This window comes from Piliocolobus tephrosceles, chromosome 9, assembly GCF_002776525.5.
Source record: "Piliocolobus tephrosceles isolate RC106 chromosome 9, ASM277652v3, whole genome shotgun sequence".
NCBI classification, from domain to species: Eukaryota; Metazoa; Chordata; class Mammalia; order Primates; family Cercopithecidae; genus Piliocolobus; species Piliocolobus tephrosceles.
In genome coordinates this window covers 101067221-101082907 of record NC_045442.1, presented here as the reverse complement: position 1 = coordinate 101082907, position 15687 = coordinate 101067221, and the positions used below count along the sequence as shown (strand labels likewise).

General features: G+C 42.8%; 1 pseudogene; it reads right to left on the bottom strand.

The window, feature by feature from the left end:
• Positions 1-15687, bottom strand: part of LOC111546684 — a 29994-nt pseudogene that overhangs the window by 4713 nt on the left and 9594 nt on the right.

Here is a 15687-nt window from a genome sequence, read left to right as displayed (position 1 = left end):
GTAATGCCTGATAGGAATATTTTTGCCTGGGGATCTTGGGTCATCATGGAGAGTCTAATAATAAGATTTAGGGTGGGGACTAGCTGGGCCAGGAAAACCAACTATGTGATTTAGAGTCCGGGCTTTAGGTCACCCCTGAAAGGACTGGAGACTGGAAACAGAGAGCAGCCACATGGACAATCAAGCATGCGCCTGTGATGAAGTTCCGGTAAAAACCCTGAACACTGAGGCTTGAGGGAACCTCATGGGCTGCAAAACTCCATGTGTATTGGCACATATCAAAGCCAGGAGGGTAATGCACTCTGACTGCATGGGGAAGGGATAATGGACATTTCATTTCTGGTGCCCTCCTGGACTCAGCCGTACACCTTTCTTCCCCTAGCTGATTTTAATCTATATCTTTTCCCTATAATCAAACCATAACTGTGAGTATAACAGCTTTCTGTGAGTTGTGTAGTTCTTAGAGGTTCTTAGAGGTAAGAATCTCTTACCAGTTCTTAGAGGTAAGCAAGCAGAGTTCATCTACTGCCTACTGAAAAAACTATTTTAAAATTCCTAATCCAAAGAAGGCCAGAGCTCTCCTGAAACTCATCCAGCAGATTTTGAAGCCAAAGCTGAGGGCATTTGAAGCCAAAGCCAGGCCAGACAGAGATCAGGCTCCTGGGAGGGAACAGGTTCAGTCCTGCCCAGGCTGCAGTGTCCCTTGGCTATACAGCTGGACAAGGACTCCCTCTGGGTCACAGCTTCTAGGGACAGAGTTTGGAGCAGGTCAACTGTCTGATTTGTAGGACTCTGGTGATGATCTCAACTGGGAAACTGTGTGGTAATGAAGAGAGAATGGTTTTGCTTTTCCAATTCATCCACCCACTGCATGCTTTGATGCACATTGGAACTCAGTGTGGAAACTGCCTTTGAACAGCCTAAGCCTGAACTCTGGGTTGTATGTCCAGTTTCCTGGCCTCCAGCTTTGTTCACTTCTTACCCCTACCCATCACTGATGCCAGATCCATCCTCCTAAATATCCTAGTCGTCATGTTACTCTCCCCACCACCTCATGGCACCTTCTACACAATGGGAAATGTCTCCAACCTCAGCCTGGCATTCAAGGTTCTTTCTGATGTGGCCCACCTCTCACCACTCCACCACATCTTCCCGTGGGCCCTGCCAAGCTGGATCAATTTTTTCTGTTCATAAGCTGAATTTTCCCCCCTCCAAACGGTTGCTTACACTGAGTCCTTCCTCTGAACGTTCTGTTCCTCCTTCTCCCCAAGTCCAAATGCTATAGACTGAATTGTGTATCCCCAAAATTCTTATGTTGGAACCCTAACCCTCTATGTGATTTTATTTGGAATTAGGGCTCTTAGGCGGTAATTAAAGTTAAGTGAGGTAGGAGGGGCAGAGCAAGATGGCTGAATAGCAACTTCCACTAATGATTCTCCTTGCAGGAAAATCAAATTTAACAACTCTCTACACCAAAAAGGCATCTTCATAAGAACCAAAAATCAGGTGAGGGTTCACAGTACCTGGCTCTAACTTCATAACACTAAAAGAGTCACTGAGGAGGGCAGGAAAGACAGTCTTGAAACACCGAGGCCACTCCTCTCTCATCCCCTAGCAGTGGCTACTGTGGTACTGAGAGAGAATCTGTGCCCTTGGGGGAGGGAGAGTGCAGCAATTGTGGGACTTTGCATTGAACTCAGTGCTGCCCCGTCACAGCAGAAAGCAAAACCATGGGGAACTCAGGTGACACCTGACCGTGGAGGGAGCATTTAGACCACCCCTACCCAGAGGGGTTTACCAATTCTAGCAGTTAGAAGGTTTGAGGCTTGAGTTTTGATAAGCCTTGTCATGGCAAGCTATCGTGCTCTGGGGCTCTAAGTAAACTGGAAAGGCAGTCTAGACCATAAAGACTTCAATTCCCAGGCAAGTCCTAATGCCATGCTAGGCTTAGAGCCAGTGGACTCATGGGGCACACAACCTAGTGAGACACCAGCCAGGGCAGCCAAGGTAGTGCTTCTACCACCCCTTCCCCAACCCAAGCGGTGCAGCGTACAGCAACAAAAGTGGCTTCTTCCTTTTGCTTGAGGAGAGGAGAGGAAAGAGTAAAGAGGATTTTGTCTTACAAATTGGATACCAGCTCAGCCACAGCAGGATAGAGCATCAGTCAGAGTCAAGAGACCCCTATTCTAGGATCTAGCTCCTGAATGACATTTCTAGATATACCCTGGGCCAGAAGGGAATCTGCTGCCTTAAAGAAAAGAAGCCAGTCCTGGCAGGATTCATCACCTGCTGATTCAAGAGCCCTTGGGCCCTGAATAGCCAACAGTGATACCGAGGTAGTATGCTATGGGCCTGTAGTAAGACTCTGAGACTGAGACATGCTGGCTTCACGTGAGACCCAGCACATTCCCAGCTATGGTGGCTGTGGTGAGAGACTTCTTCTGCTTCAGAAAAGCAGAGGAAAGGTAAAAGGGACTTTGTCATGCAGCTTAGGTACCTGCCTGGCCATCATGGGATAGAGCACCAAATGGGCTCTTGTGGTCACTGATTCTAGGCCTTGGCTCTTAGACAGCATTTCTGGACATGCACATGCCCCAGGAGAAAGGGGAGCCCACTGCCCGGAAGGGTGAGTCCCAGGTCTGGAAAACCACCACAAGTGATTTAAGAGCACTTGAGCCCTAAGTTAACATCGACCATAGCCTGGCAGTATTCCCTGTGGGCCTGTGGTGGTGGCCACAGGGTGAGTTTCCTCTGCCTGTGGAAAGGGAAAGGCAGAGTGGAAAGGACTTTGTCTTGTGGCTTCAGTGTCAGCTCAGCCACCTTAGAAAGCACCAGGTAAATTTCTAAGGGTTTTTACTCCAGTCCCTGCTCCCACATAGCATCTCTGGACCCAGTAGGGCCTGAGGGAACTCGTTGCCCTGAAGGGAAAGACACAAGCCTGGCTGGCTTTGCCACCTGCTGAATGCAGAGCCCTAGGGCCTTGAATGAACATCAGTGATAGCCAGGTAGTGTTTACGGTGGGCCTTGAGTGAGACCCAGTGCTTTGCTGGCTTTAGGTCTGACCCAGTGCATTCTTAGTGGTGGTAGCCATAGGGATGTTGTGTCAGCCCACCCCCAGCTCCGAGTGGCTCAGCAGAGAGAGAGAGAGAGAGAGAGAGAGAACAAAAAGAGAGACTAAGACTGTCTGGGAGAAATTACAGGTAGAGAATAAGAGTCTCTGCCTGGTAGTCCAGCGAATTCTTCCAGATCTTATCTGAGACCGCCAAGGCAGTACCTCTATGAGTCTGCAAGCACCATAGCATTACTGGGCTTAGAATGTCCCCTAATCAGATACAGTTTAGATCACAACACCCACATCCTTTCAAATACCTGGAAAACCTTCCCAAGGATGAGTACAAACAAGCCCAGGCTGAGAAGACTACAATAAACACCTAACTCGTCAATGCCCAGGCACTGAAGAACATCCACAAGCATCAAGCCCATCCGGGGAAATATGACCTCATCAGACAAACTAATTAAGGCACCAGGGACCAACCCTAGAGAAACAGAGATATGTAACCTTCCAGACAGAGAATTCAAAATAGTGGTTTTGAGGAAACTCAAAGAAATTAAAGATAACACAGAGAAAGGATTCAAAATTCTATCAGATAAATTTAACAACAAGATTGAAATAATTAGAATCAAGCAGAAATTCTGTAGTTGAAAAATGCAAATGACATAATGAAGAATGCATCAGTCTCTTAATAGTGAAATTGATCAAGCAGAAGAAAAAATTAGTGAGCTTGAAGACAAACTATTTGAAAATATACAGTTAGAGGAGACAAAAAAATTAAAAAAGAATGAGGCATGCCTACAAGATCTAGAAAACCTCAAAGGGCAAAGCTAAGAGTTATTGGCCTTAAAGAGAAAGTAGAGAAATAGAGGTAGACAGTTTATTCAAAGGCATAGTAACAGAGAACTTTTCAAACCTAGAGAAAGATGTAAATATTCAAGTACAAGAAGGTTATAGAACACCAAGCAGATTTAACCTAAAGAAAACTACCTCAAGGCATTTAATACTCAAACTCCCAAAGGTCAAGGATAAAGAAAGGATCCTAAAGCAGCAGGAGAAAAGCAATAAATGACATACAATGGAGCTCTAATATGTCTGGCAGCATATTTTCAGTGTAAACCTTACAGGCCAGGAAGGAGTGTCATAACATATTTTAAGTGCTGAAGAAAAACATCTTTTACCCTAGAATAATACATCCAGAAAAAATACCCTTCAAACTTGAAGGAGAAATAAAGTTTCCCAGACAAACAAAAGTTGAGGGATTTCATCAACACCAGATCTGTGCTACAAGAAATGCTAAAGGAAGGCCTTCAATCAGAACAAAAGGACATCAGTGAGCAATAAGACATCATCTGAAGGTACAAAACTCACTGGTAATAGTAAGTACACAGAAAAACATAAAATATTGTAACTCTGTAATTATTGTGTGTAAATGACTTTCAAGTAGAAAGACAAAAAGATGGACCAAATAAAAATAATAGCTACAACAACTTTTCAAGACATACACAATACAATAAGATGTAAATAGAAACAACAAAATGTTAAAAAGCTGAGGGACAAAGTTAAAGTGTAAAGTTTTTATGTTTTCTTTTTGCTTGTTTATTTGTTTGTTTCTTTTTCCAGGTGATATAAAGTTGTCATCAGTTTAAAATAATGAGTTATAAGATAGTATTTGCAAGCCTCATGGTAACCTCAAATCAAAAAACATACAATGAATACACACACAAAAAAACAAGAAATTAAATTTTACAACCAGAAAAAATCACCTTCACCAAAAAGAAGAAAGGAAGGAAGGAAAGAAGAAAGAGAAGACCATAACAATCAGAAAACAAATAACAAAAGGGCAAGAGTAAGTCCTTACTCCCTGTGGGCCTGATCAGTAATAATATTGAATGTTAATGCACTAAACTCTCCAATCAAAGACAGAGTAGCTGAATGGATTAAAAAAAACAAGACCCAATGATCTATTGCCTGCAAGAAACACACTTTATCTACAAAGACACACATAGATTGAAAATAAAGGGATAGAAAAAGATATTCCATGCCAATGGAAACTAATAAGGAGCAGGAGTGGCTATAGTTATATCAGAATGAATAGACTTCAAGACAAACACTATAAGAAGAGAGAAAGAAGGTCATTATATAATGATAAAGGGATCAATTCAACAAGATGATATAACAATTTTAAATAGATACGCACTCAACACTAGAGCACCCACATATATAAACCAAAGACTATTAGAGCTAAAGAGAGAGGTAGACCCAATACAATAATAGCTGGAGACCCTAACACCCTACTTTCAGCATTGAACAGATCTTCTGCATTGAAAATCAACATAGAAACATTGGACTTACTCTTCACAGTAGATAAATGGACCTAATAGATATTTACAGAACATTTTATCCAATGGCTACAGAATACACATTCTTTTCCTCAGCACATGGATCATGTTCTTTTCTTTTCTTTTCTTTTCTTTTTTTTTTTTTTTTTTTTTTTTGAGACGGAGTCTTGCTCTGTCGCCCAGGCTGGAGTGCAGTGGCCGGATCTCAGCTCACTGCAGGCTCCGCCTCCCGGGTTTACACCATTCTCCTGCCTCAGACTCCCTAGTAGTTGGGACTACAGGCGCCCGCCACCTTGCCCGGCTAGTTTTTTTTTTTTTTTTTTTTTTTGTATTTTTAGTAGAGACGGGGTTTCACCGTGTTAGCCAGGATGGTCTCGATCTCCTGACCTCGTGATCCGCCCGTCTCGGCCTCCCAAAGTGCTGGGATTACAGGCTTGAGCCACCGCGCCCGGCCCACATGGATCATTTTCAAGAATAGACCATATCTTAGGTCATACAACAAGTCTTAAAACACTAAAAAAATTGAAATAATATCAAGCATCTTCTCTGGCCACAATGGAATAAAACTAGAAATTAATAACAAGAGAAAACTTTGAAACTATACAAACACATGAAGATTAAATAATATGCTCTGGGTCAGTGAAGAAATTAAGAATAAAATTAAACGTTTCTTGGAATAAATGATAATGGAAACACAACCTACCAAAACTTATGGGATACAACCAAAGCATTACTAAGAGGAAAGTTTCTGGCTATAAACACCTACTTTTAAAAAGTAGAAAAAACATCAAATAAACAACCTAATGATGCATCTTAAAGAAATAGAAAAGCAACAGCAAACCAAACCCAAAATTAGTAGAAGGAAAGAAATAATAAAAATCAGAACAGAAATAAATGAAATTTAAATGAAGAAAACAATACGAAACATCAATGAAATGAAAAGTTGATTTTTTGAAAAGATTAATATTGACAAACTTTTAGCCTAACTAAGACTAAGAAAAAAAAAGAGAAGACCCAAATAAATAAAATCAGATATGAAAAAGGAAACATCACAAATGATACCACAGAAATTCAAAGGATCATTAGTGGCTATTTTAAGCAATTATATGCATATAAATTGGAAAACCTAGAGGAAATGGATAAATTCCTAGACACATCCTGCCTACCAAGGTTGAACCATGATGAAATCCAAAACGTGAACAGACCAATAACAATAATGAGATTGAAGCAGTAATAAAAATTATCCCAGCAAAGAAAAACCTGGGACCTGATGGCTTCACTGCTGAATTCTACCAAACATTTAAAGAACTAATACCAACCTTACCCAAACTATTCCAAAAATGGAGGAGGAGGGAATACTTCCAAACTCATTCTACCATGCTAGCATTACCCTGATACCAAAACTGAAGACACATCAAAAAAAGAAAACTACAGACCAATATCCCTGATGAATATAGATGCAAAAATCCTCAACAAAATATTAGCAAATTGAATTCCACAGCACATAAAAAAGATCGTTCATCATGACCAAGTGGGATTCAGTCCAGGGACGCAAGGACAGTTGAACATATGCAAATCAATCAATGTGATACATCATATCAACAGAATGAAGGACAAAACTACATGATCATTTCAATGAAAGCTGAAAAAGCATTTGATAAAATTCCACATCCCTTCATGATTAAAACTCCCTTGAAAAACTGAGTATGGAAAGCACGTGCCTCAAAATAATGAAACCCATATGCAACAGACCCACAGCTAGTTTCATACTGAATGGGAGAAAACTGACAGCCTCTTCTCTAAGATCTGCAACATAAAAGGATACCACTTTCATCACTGTTAATCAACATAGTTTTGGAAATCCTAGCTAGAGCAATCAGACAAGAGAAAGAAATAAAGGGCATCCAAATTGGAAGGAAAGAAGTCAAGTTATTCTTATTTGCAGATGATATAATCTTGTATTTGGTAAACCCTAAAGATTCCACACACAGAAACACTATTAGAACTGATAACCAATTCAGTAAAGTTGCAAGATACAAAATCAACATACAAAAATCAGTGGCATTTCTATATGTCAACAGAGAACAATCTGAAAAAGAAATCAAGCAAGTAATTCCATTTACAATAGCTACAAATAAAATAAAATACTTAGGAATTAACTTAGTCAAAGAAGTAAAAGATCTCTACAATGAAAACTATACACTGACACAAGAAATTAAAGAGGACAAAAATGAATTGAAAAGATATTCCATGTTCATGGATGGAAGAATCAATGTTAAAATGTCCATACCACCCAAAGCAATCTACAGGCTCAATGCAATGTCTATCAAAACATCAATGACATTCTTCACAGAAACAGAAAGAAAATCCTAAAATTTATATGAAACTACAAAAAGACCCAGCATAGCCAAAGTTATCCTAAACAAAAAGAATGAAACTAGAGTAATTACATTACCTGACTTCAAATTATACTAGAAAGCGAAGTAGTCAAAACGATATGGTACTGGCATAAAAACAGATGCCAAGAATACACATTGTGGAAAAAACAGTCTCTTCAGTAAATGATGCTGAGAAAATTGGATTTTTTAATATGGCAAAAGATAGGGGCTTGACTTCATTCTTCTGCATATGGATATTCAATTTTTCTAGAACCATTTATTGAAGAGACTGTCCTTTTCACAATGCATATTCTTGTCACTTTTGTCAAAAATAAGTTCACTGTAGATGTATGGATTTATTTTCGGATTCTCTATTCTATTTCATTGGTCTATGTGTCAATTGCAACAACATGGATGAAACTGGAAGTCATTGTGTTAAGTGAACTAAGCCAGGTACAGAAAGACAAACTTCACATGTTCTCACTTATTTGCAGAAGCTAAAAGTTAAAATAATTGAACTTATGGAGATAAAGAGTAGAAGGATGGTTCCCAGAGGCTGGGGAGGGTAGTGGGGAGATGATAAGGAAGGGTGAGTTGTTAATGGTACAAAAATTAGTTAGAAAAAATGAATAAGACCTAGTATTTAATAGCACCAACAGGGTGACTATAGTCAATACTAATTTACTTATATATTTTTAAATAACTAAAAATGTAATTGAATTGTTTGGATAAATGCTTGAGGTGATGGATACCCCATTTCCAGATATAATTATTATGCACTGCATGCCTGTATCAAAATATCTCATACAACCCATAAGTATATGTACCTACTGTGTACCCACAAAAATTAAAAAAATAGGTCAGGTCATAAGGGTGGGCTCCCAATCTGATAGGATGAGTGGCCTTGTGAGAAGGTCCACGTACCAAGGAAAGATCGTGTGAGCACAAAATGAGAAGGTGGCCACCTGCAACCCAAGAAGAGAACCCTCATCAGACACTGACCCTGCCGGCATCTTTATCTTGGACTTTCCAGCTTTCAGAACTACAGGAAAATATATTTCTGTTGTTTCAGCCACCCAGTCTATGGTATTTTGTTATGGCAACCTGAGCTGACTGACACATCAGACTATATCTATCCTTCAAGGACCTTGCTTAAATACTAGGTTCCCAGAAAGAAGATTCTTTCTCTCTTTTCTGTCACCCCCCAACTGTACTGGCCCTCTATGTGACTTCCCTTGTACATTTTTTATAACCAACTTTGCATTAGAGTTCCAATCAACTACATTGGAAGTTCCTTTGGGTCAGGAACCTTGTCTGTTTGGCTTTGTAACCTTACACCACCCAGCACACCATAGGTACTGTGATGGTTAATATTAGGTGTCAACTTGATTGGATTGAAGGATGCCTGGTACAGTATTGTTTCTGGGTATGTCTGTGAGGGTGTTGCCAGAGGAGATTGACATTTGAGTCAGTGGACTAGGAGAGGAAGTCCCACCCTCAGTGTGGGTGGGCACCATCCAGCTGGCTGCCAGCATGGCTAGAACAAAGCAGGTGGAAGAAGGTGGGATAAGCTGGTTTGCTGAGTCTTCTGGCTTTCATGTTTCTGCAATGCTGGATGCTCCCTTCTGTTCTTCCTGCCCTTGGACATCAGACTCTGGGTTCTTTGACTTCGCATTCTTAGACTTAAACCAGTGGTTGTCCAGGGGCTCTCAGGCCTTTGACCACAGGCTGAAGGCTGCACTTTTGGCTTCCCTGCTTTTGACACTTTTGGACACTTTTGGACTCAGACTGAGCAACTACTGGCTTCTTTCTTCCCCAGCTTGCAGATGGCCTATTGTGGGACTTTGCCTTGTGATCATGTGAGCCAATTTTCCCTAATAAACTCCATTTCATATATAAATATATACCATTAATTGTGTCCTTCTGGAGAACCCTGACTAATACAGATTTTGGTACTTGGAGTGGGGCATTGCTATAAAGATACCTGAAAATATAGAAGTCAATTCGGAAGTGGGTAACAGGCAGAGGTTGGAACAGTTTGGAGAACTCAGAAGAAGACAGGAAGATAAGCAAAAGTTTGGAACTTCCTAGAGACTTGTTGAATGGTTATGACCAAAATGCTCAGAGTGATATGGACAATGAAGTCCAGGCTGATGAGGACTTCAATGCAGATGAGGAACTCATTAGGAAATGGAGTAAAGGTCACTCTTGCTATGATTTAACAAAGAGATTAGTGGCATTGTGCCCCTGCTCTAAGGATCTGTTGAACATTGAGCTTGATTTAGGGTTTTTGGCAGAAGAAATTTTTAAGTAACCAAGTGGTCAAGATGTGGCCTGGCTGCTTCTAACAGCCTAATTTACATACATGAGCAAAGAGATTATCTGAAACTAGAAATTATATTTAAAGGGAAGCAGAGCATAAAAGTTTAGAAAATTTGCAGCCTGGTCCTGTGGTAGAAAAGAAAAATACATTTTCTGGGGAGAAATTCAAGGCTGCAGAAATTTACATAGGTAAAGAGGAGCCAAATATAAATAGCCAAGACAATAGGGAAAATGCCTCCAAGGTATTTCAGAGACCTCTTTTGGCAGCCCCTCCCATCACAAGCCTGGAGGTCTAGGAGGGAAAAGTGGTTTTGTAGGTCAGACCCAGGGCCCTGCTGCTCTGTGCAGCCTCGGGATATGGCTCCCTGTGTCCTAGCCACTCCAGAGCCAATTAAACTTTTCTTTAAAAATTACCCAGTTTCAGGTATTTCTTTATAGCAGTTGATTCAATGATTCAATGATCATTTTAGCCACAGCTAAAAGGGATCTAGATACATCTCAGGTCACTGCATCAGAGGGTGCAAGCTGGAAGCCATCAAGGCTTCCACATGCTGTTAAGTCTGCAGGTGTCAGAGGTCACGAGTTTAGGCTCAGGAGCCTCTGCCTAGATTTCAAAGGATATAGGGAAATGCCTGGATGTTCAGGGAGAAGTCAGCTTCCGGGATAAAGTCCTTATGGAGAACCTCTACTAGGGCAGTACAGAGAAGACATGTGAAGTAGGGGCCCCTACACAGAGTCCCCACTGGGGCACTCTTTAGTGGAGCTGTGAGAAGAGGGCAGCCATCCTCCAGACCCCAGAATGGTAGATCCACTGACAGCTTGTGCTGTGCACCCAGAAAAGCTGTAGGCACTCAATGTCAGTCCACAAAAGCAGCTGAGGGGGCTGTACCCTGCAGAGCCATAGGGGCAGAGCTGCTCAAGGCCTTGGGAGCCCACCCCTTGCATCAGCGTGTCTTGGATATGAGACATGAAGTCAAAGGAGATTATTTTGGAACTTTAAGATTTAATGACTGCCTTGGTGAGTTTCAGACTTGTGTGGGGCCTGCAACCCCTTTGTTTTGGCCAATTTCTCCCTTCTGGAAAGAGAGTATTTACCCAATGCCTGTACCCCTATTTTATCTCAGAAGTAACCAACTTGTTTTTTATTTTACAGATTCATAGGTGGAGGGGACTTGCCTTGTCTCAGATGAGACTTTGAACTTGGACTTTTAAGTTAATGTTAGAATTATTTAAAACTTTGGGGGACTGTTGGGAAGGGATGATTGTGTTTTGAAAGGTGAGAAGGACATGAGATTTGGGAGGGGCCAGGGGTGGAATGATAGGGTTTGGCTCTGTGTCCCTACCCAAATCTCATGTTGAATTGTAATTCCTATTGTTGGAGGAGGGGCCTGGTGGGAGGTGATTGAATCATGGAGGCAGACATCCCCCTTGCTGTTCTCGTCATAGAGTTCTCATGAGATCTGGTTGTTGTAAAATGTGTGGCACTTGCCCTTTTGCTCTCTTTTCCTTTTGCTCCAGCCATGTAGGACATGCTAGCTTCTCCTTCCCCTTCTGCTGTGATTGTAAGTTTCCTGAGGCCTCCCTAGCCATGCTTCCTGTACAGCCTCCAGAACCGTGAGCCAATTAAACTTTTCTTTAAAAATTACCCAGTTTCAGGTATTTCTTTATAGCAGTTGAGCACAGACTAATACAGGTACTCGATAACTTGAGTAGATACAAGAATGAATAAATGAGGAGAAACAAGAATGAATAAATGAAGAGAAACAGATAATAAATACTACGGGAGATCGGAGGAGAGGACTTACTCCTGGAAGTCCTCATCAGGGATGGCCTTCCTGAGAGGCCTTTGAAGGGCGGGGAGGATCTGGACAGGCAGAGGAGAGAGATACAAATATCTCAGAAGTGGCAGCCTAAATTGTCCCCATAAAAGGGGACAATGAAGATGCAGTCTGGTCAAAGAAGAGGATCTCCCAGAGAGACAAGAAATGATCATATCTGCAAACTGGAGAGAAAGATTTGGTACTGTCGGTGCTAAAGGGAGGGAAATGGACTTGATGACATTTCAAAATGATTCAAAACCAAATGGCAAATGCCTAGTTTTTACAATGAAAGGTCCAGAACTGGCCCCTTGAAGGTAAAGCCTTGGGTTGAAAAGTGATGGTGCCAAGCCACTGTAACTAATAGAACAGTGTCTAAGAGAGGTGTGTACTCACTTGTGCATGCTGGAGAAGGAAGGGCTCTTAAATATGACCTGGTCAAACTCTCTATTTGGCAGAAGGAGAAACGGAAATGAAGAGAAGGGAAGGTTGCCAGATAGAGGTGGAGACAGCACTTGAATTTGGAGTTCTGTGAGATGTGCTGCCCTGTGCTACCTGCTAACCCCTTTTCCCCAGGGCAGCCAGGAAGGCCGTTTGCATTTCTCAGTTCAGCTGTTCCCAAGGAGATGGGCCAACCCAGACCGCACAGTCCCTCTAGCAAACACTGAAGGTATTTTGTGTTTAAGGGGTTTCAACCCCATGGGCAATATTCTGTCAATGTAGAATGTGTCTGACCTACAGTCACAGTGAGATCAGAGAAGGCCTTGAGTGTTTGCCAATAGCTGGAACTTCGTCAGACAGAGGAAGGTCTCCGGAAAGGAGAAATGCTGGTGCCCCCTGCTGGTGAGGAAGCTGGCCTGTGCCAGGTGGTCTAGGGGCTCTCTCCTTGCACATCCAGCTGGGCCTAAAAGTGGTGTGTCCCATCTGACTTTCTCCAAGGAGAGTTTGATTTCCTTTCCCAGCACTGAGCTTGTTTCTGCTTGACACAGTGACAAAATTGTGTTTCTTTTACCTGGGCTGGAGATCAGTCAGCATCAGGAGCAGCAATTTAAGAAGAAAAGGCTGGTGTAGCGCTGAAATATCCGAAGGCCAAAATACTTTTTGTGGCCTCCAAGGCCCCTGGTGTCTGGCTGAAAAAGAGCACAAAGACACGCCGCTGAAGATCTGCGCTCCCATCGCATCTCTGCTATCATGCTACCATGTGCAAACACTCAACCTCTCTGAACCTCAGTTTCCTCATCTGTAAATTGAGGAGAATATCACCACCCTCCCTGGGCCTATGGGAGGTTCAAATCAAGTTCAGCTCTACATAGATATTTGACACTGATTTGCAATCTTCCTCAACTGTCCCCTGCAAGTTCTCAGTTCCTTCTCTGCTGGAGTTGGAGGTAAAAGGATCAACTGGGAGGCAACTGAGGCATTCTGCAGAAGAGCCCCTGGGTAGCAGAATCAGAATATAATCAAAAAAGGATCTTCAGTGATAAAGAAGAATGACAGAAAGGAGGGGAGACAAGGAAGGGAGGTGGGCTTGGGGGTGGGATGCAAAAACTGTTCACTCAACTCTCATTTATTTGTACCTACCGTGTGCCAAGCACCATGCTGGGCCCTGGGAACTCAGATGAACAAGACTCTCATTCATTCATTCACTCATTCACTGTACAGTTATTAAGGGACTTCTGTGAAGCTGCCAGGTTCTGGCATAGAGAGGGGGTCAGGCAAGCAAATGAGCAATTGAAATGCAGGCTGGTGAGTAGCCTAAGAGAGGATGTAGAAAGTGAGGCAAAGGATATTCCAGATGGAGGGAGGTCTCCTATTCTGAGGCCGCAAGGAATTCCTCAAGGCTGGAAGGAACAGTATGTGTTGTGGTGAGAGGGGAGGCTGGAAAGGCCAAGAAAGATCCTGAATGCCACCAAGAATTTGGACCACATGTACGCAGAAAGCCACTGAGCACCTTCCCAAAGGGAAATGCCAAGCTCAGATTCTGAATTGCCTGCAGTGTGGCCAAGTGGAATGAAATTGGGGGATGAAGCAAAGAGGAGGGGAAGAAGGAAGAGATGAGACTCTGGAGATGGTTGAGAGGACTGGGTGACTGGCCTTTAGCAGGTAGGGAGAGGGGGCAGGCAGCCATGCGACTGTATTCACTGAATGGGAGCAAAGCAGGGTGTGGGGGAACTTACTAACCACACGGGTTCCTAAGCCCACCCCAGGTGCACTGAATCCGAATCTCTGGAGTGGGGCCCAGCAATGTGTATACTGTAGCTCAGTGTTCCTGGTCTTGGTGGTTGTGTAGAGGATCCCTAAGACCAGCCACAGCCTCAATGATTTGCTACAAGGACTCAAAGACTTAGAAAAGTCATTATAATCTTAGTTATGGTTCACTACAGTGAAAAGATACAGATTAAAGTCAGCAAAGGGAAAAGGGACAAAGTCCAGGAAAAATCAGGCACCAGCTTCCAGTTATCCTTTCCCAGTGGAGTTGGACAGACAGTGGTTAATTCTCCCAGCAATGATGTGTGACAGCACATGCTAAGGGTTGTCTACCAGGGAAGCCCACCCAAGCAACCCTTAGTGTGCCGGGTTTTTCTTAGTGGTCAATCGTGCAGGCATGCAGCTCCTGGGTGATTGACCCCAGCTACTCAGGCTTCAGTCCCTAGAGAAGTCATATTGATACAGCAAAGCCCAAAGCCTCAGGCATACAAAAACATTCTTAGAAGGCAGAATATTCGGCTGGGTGTAGCAGTTCATGCCTATAATCCCAGCACTTTGTGAGGCTGAGATGGGCAGATCAACTGAGGTCAGGAGTTTGAGACTACTCTGGCCAACATGGCGAAACCCTGTCTCTACTGAAAATAGAAAAAAATTAGCTGGGCATGGTGGTGGGTGCCTGTAATTCCAGCTACTTGGGAGGCTAAGGCAGGAGAATCACTTGAACCTGGGAGGCAGAGGTTGCAGTGAGCTGAGATCGTGCCATTGCACTCCAGCCTGGGCGATACAGCAAGACTCCACCTCAGAAAAAATAAAAATGAAGGCAGAATATTCGAAGGCCTCAGAAGTTACTCAAAAGTTATCTCCCCAGAGGTGGTCAAGGGCCAGTCCTTTTTTTGGAATGTGCAGGGTTGGAGTGACCCAAGGCTGCTGAGCAAACTAACGCTTTACTGTCCAGTGGTCTATATTAGAATGCCCTGAGGAGCTTTCAGAATGCTCTATGGCCAGGCTGCACCCAGACCAATCACTGAGAGTTTCTAGAAGGTCTGTCCAAAGTCAAGACTCACTGCCATAGATAGTAATTGGTATCAAAGTAGCAATTACTTTGAGTGAGCTCATCCCACAGGGAATGAGGAGAGAGTGGTCACAGGTGGAAGAGATGGCCAAAAACAGTGGACTAAGGAGCAACAGAGGCTGCAGATTGCAGAAGGGACAGTATACAGGGAAGGAGTGACCAGAGAAAGGGCAGAGAACCAGGGTCTAGACAGCAAAGAGAGACAGAGAGCAGGCAGTCAAGTCTTATAGTGGCCTGGTGCCTTATTCAGTTCGGGCTGCTATAACAAATCATAAAAAATTACTAGGTGGCTTCAACAGTCATTTATTTTTCATAGTTCTAGAGGCTGTAAAGTCAGAGATCAGGCTGCCAGCATGGTTTGGATTGGGTGAGGACTCTTTTCTTGGTTTCTCCTATGGACACCTCCTTACTATATCCTCACGTGGCAGAGAGAGAGAGAGAGACAGAGAGCATGTTTGCTTATGTTTCTTCCTATAAGGGCATTAATCCCATCATG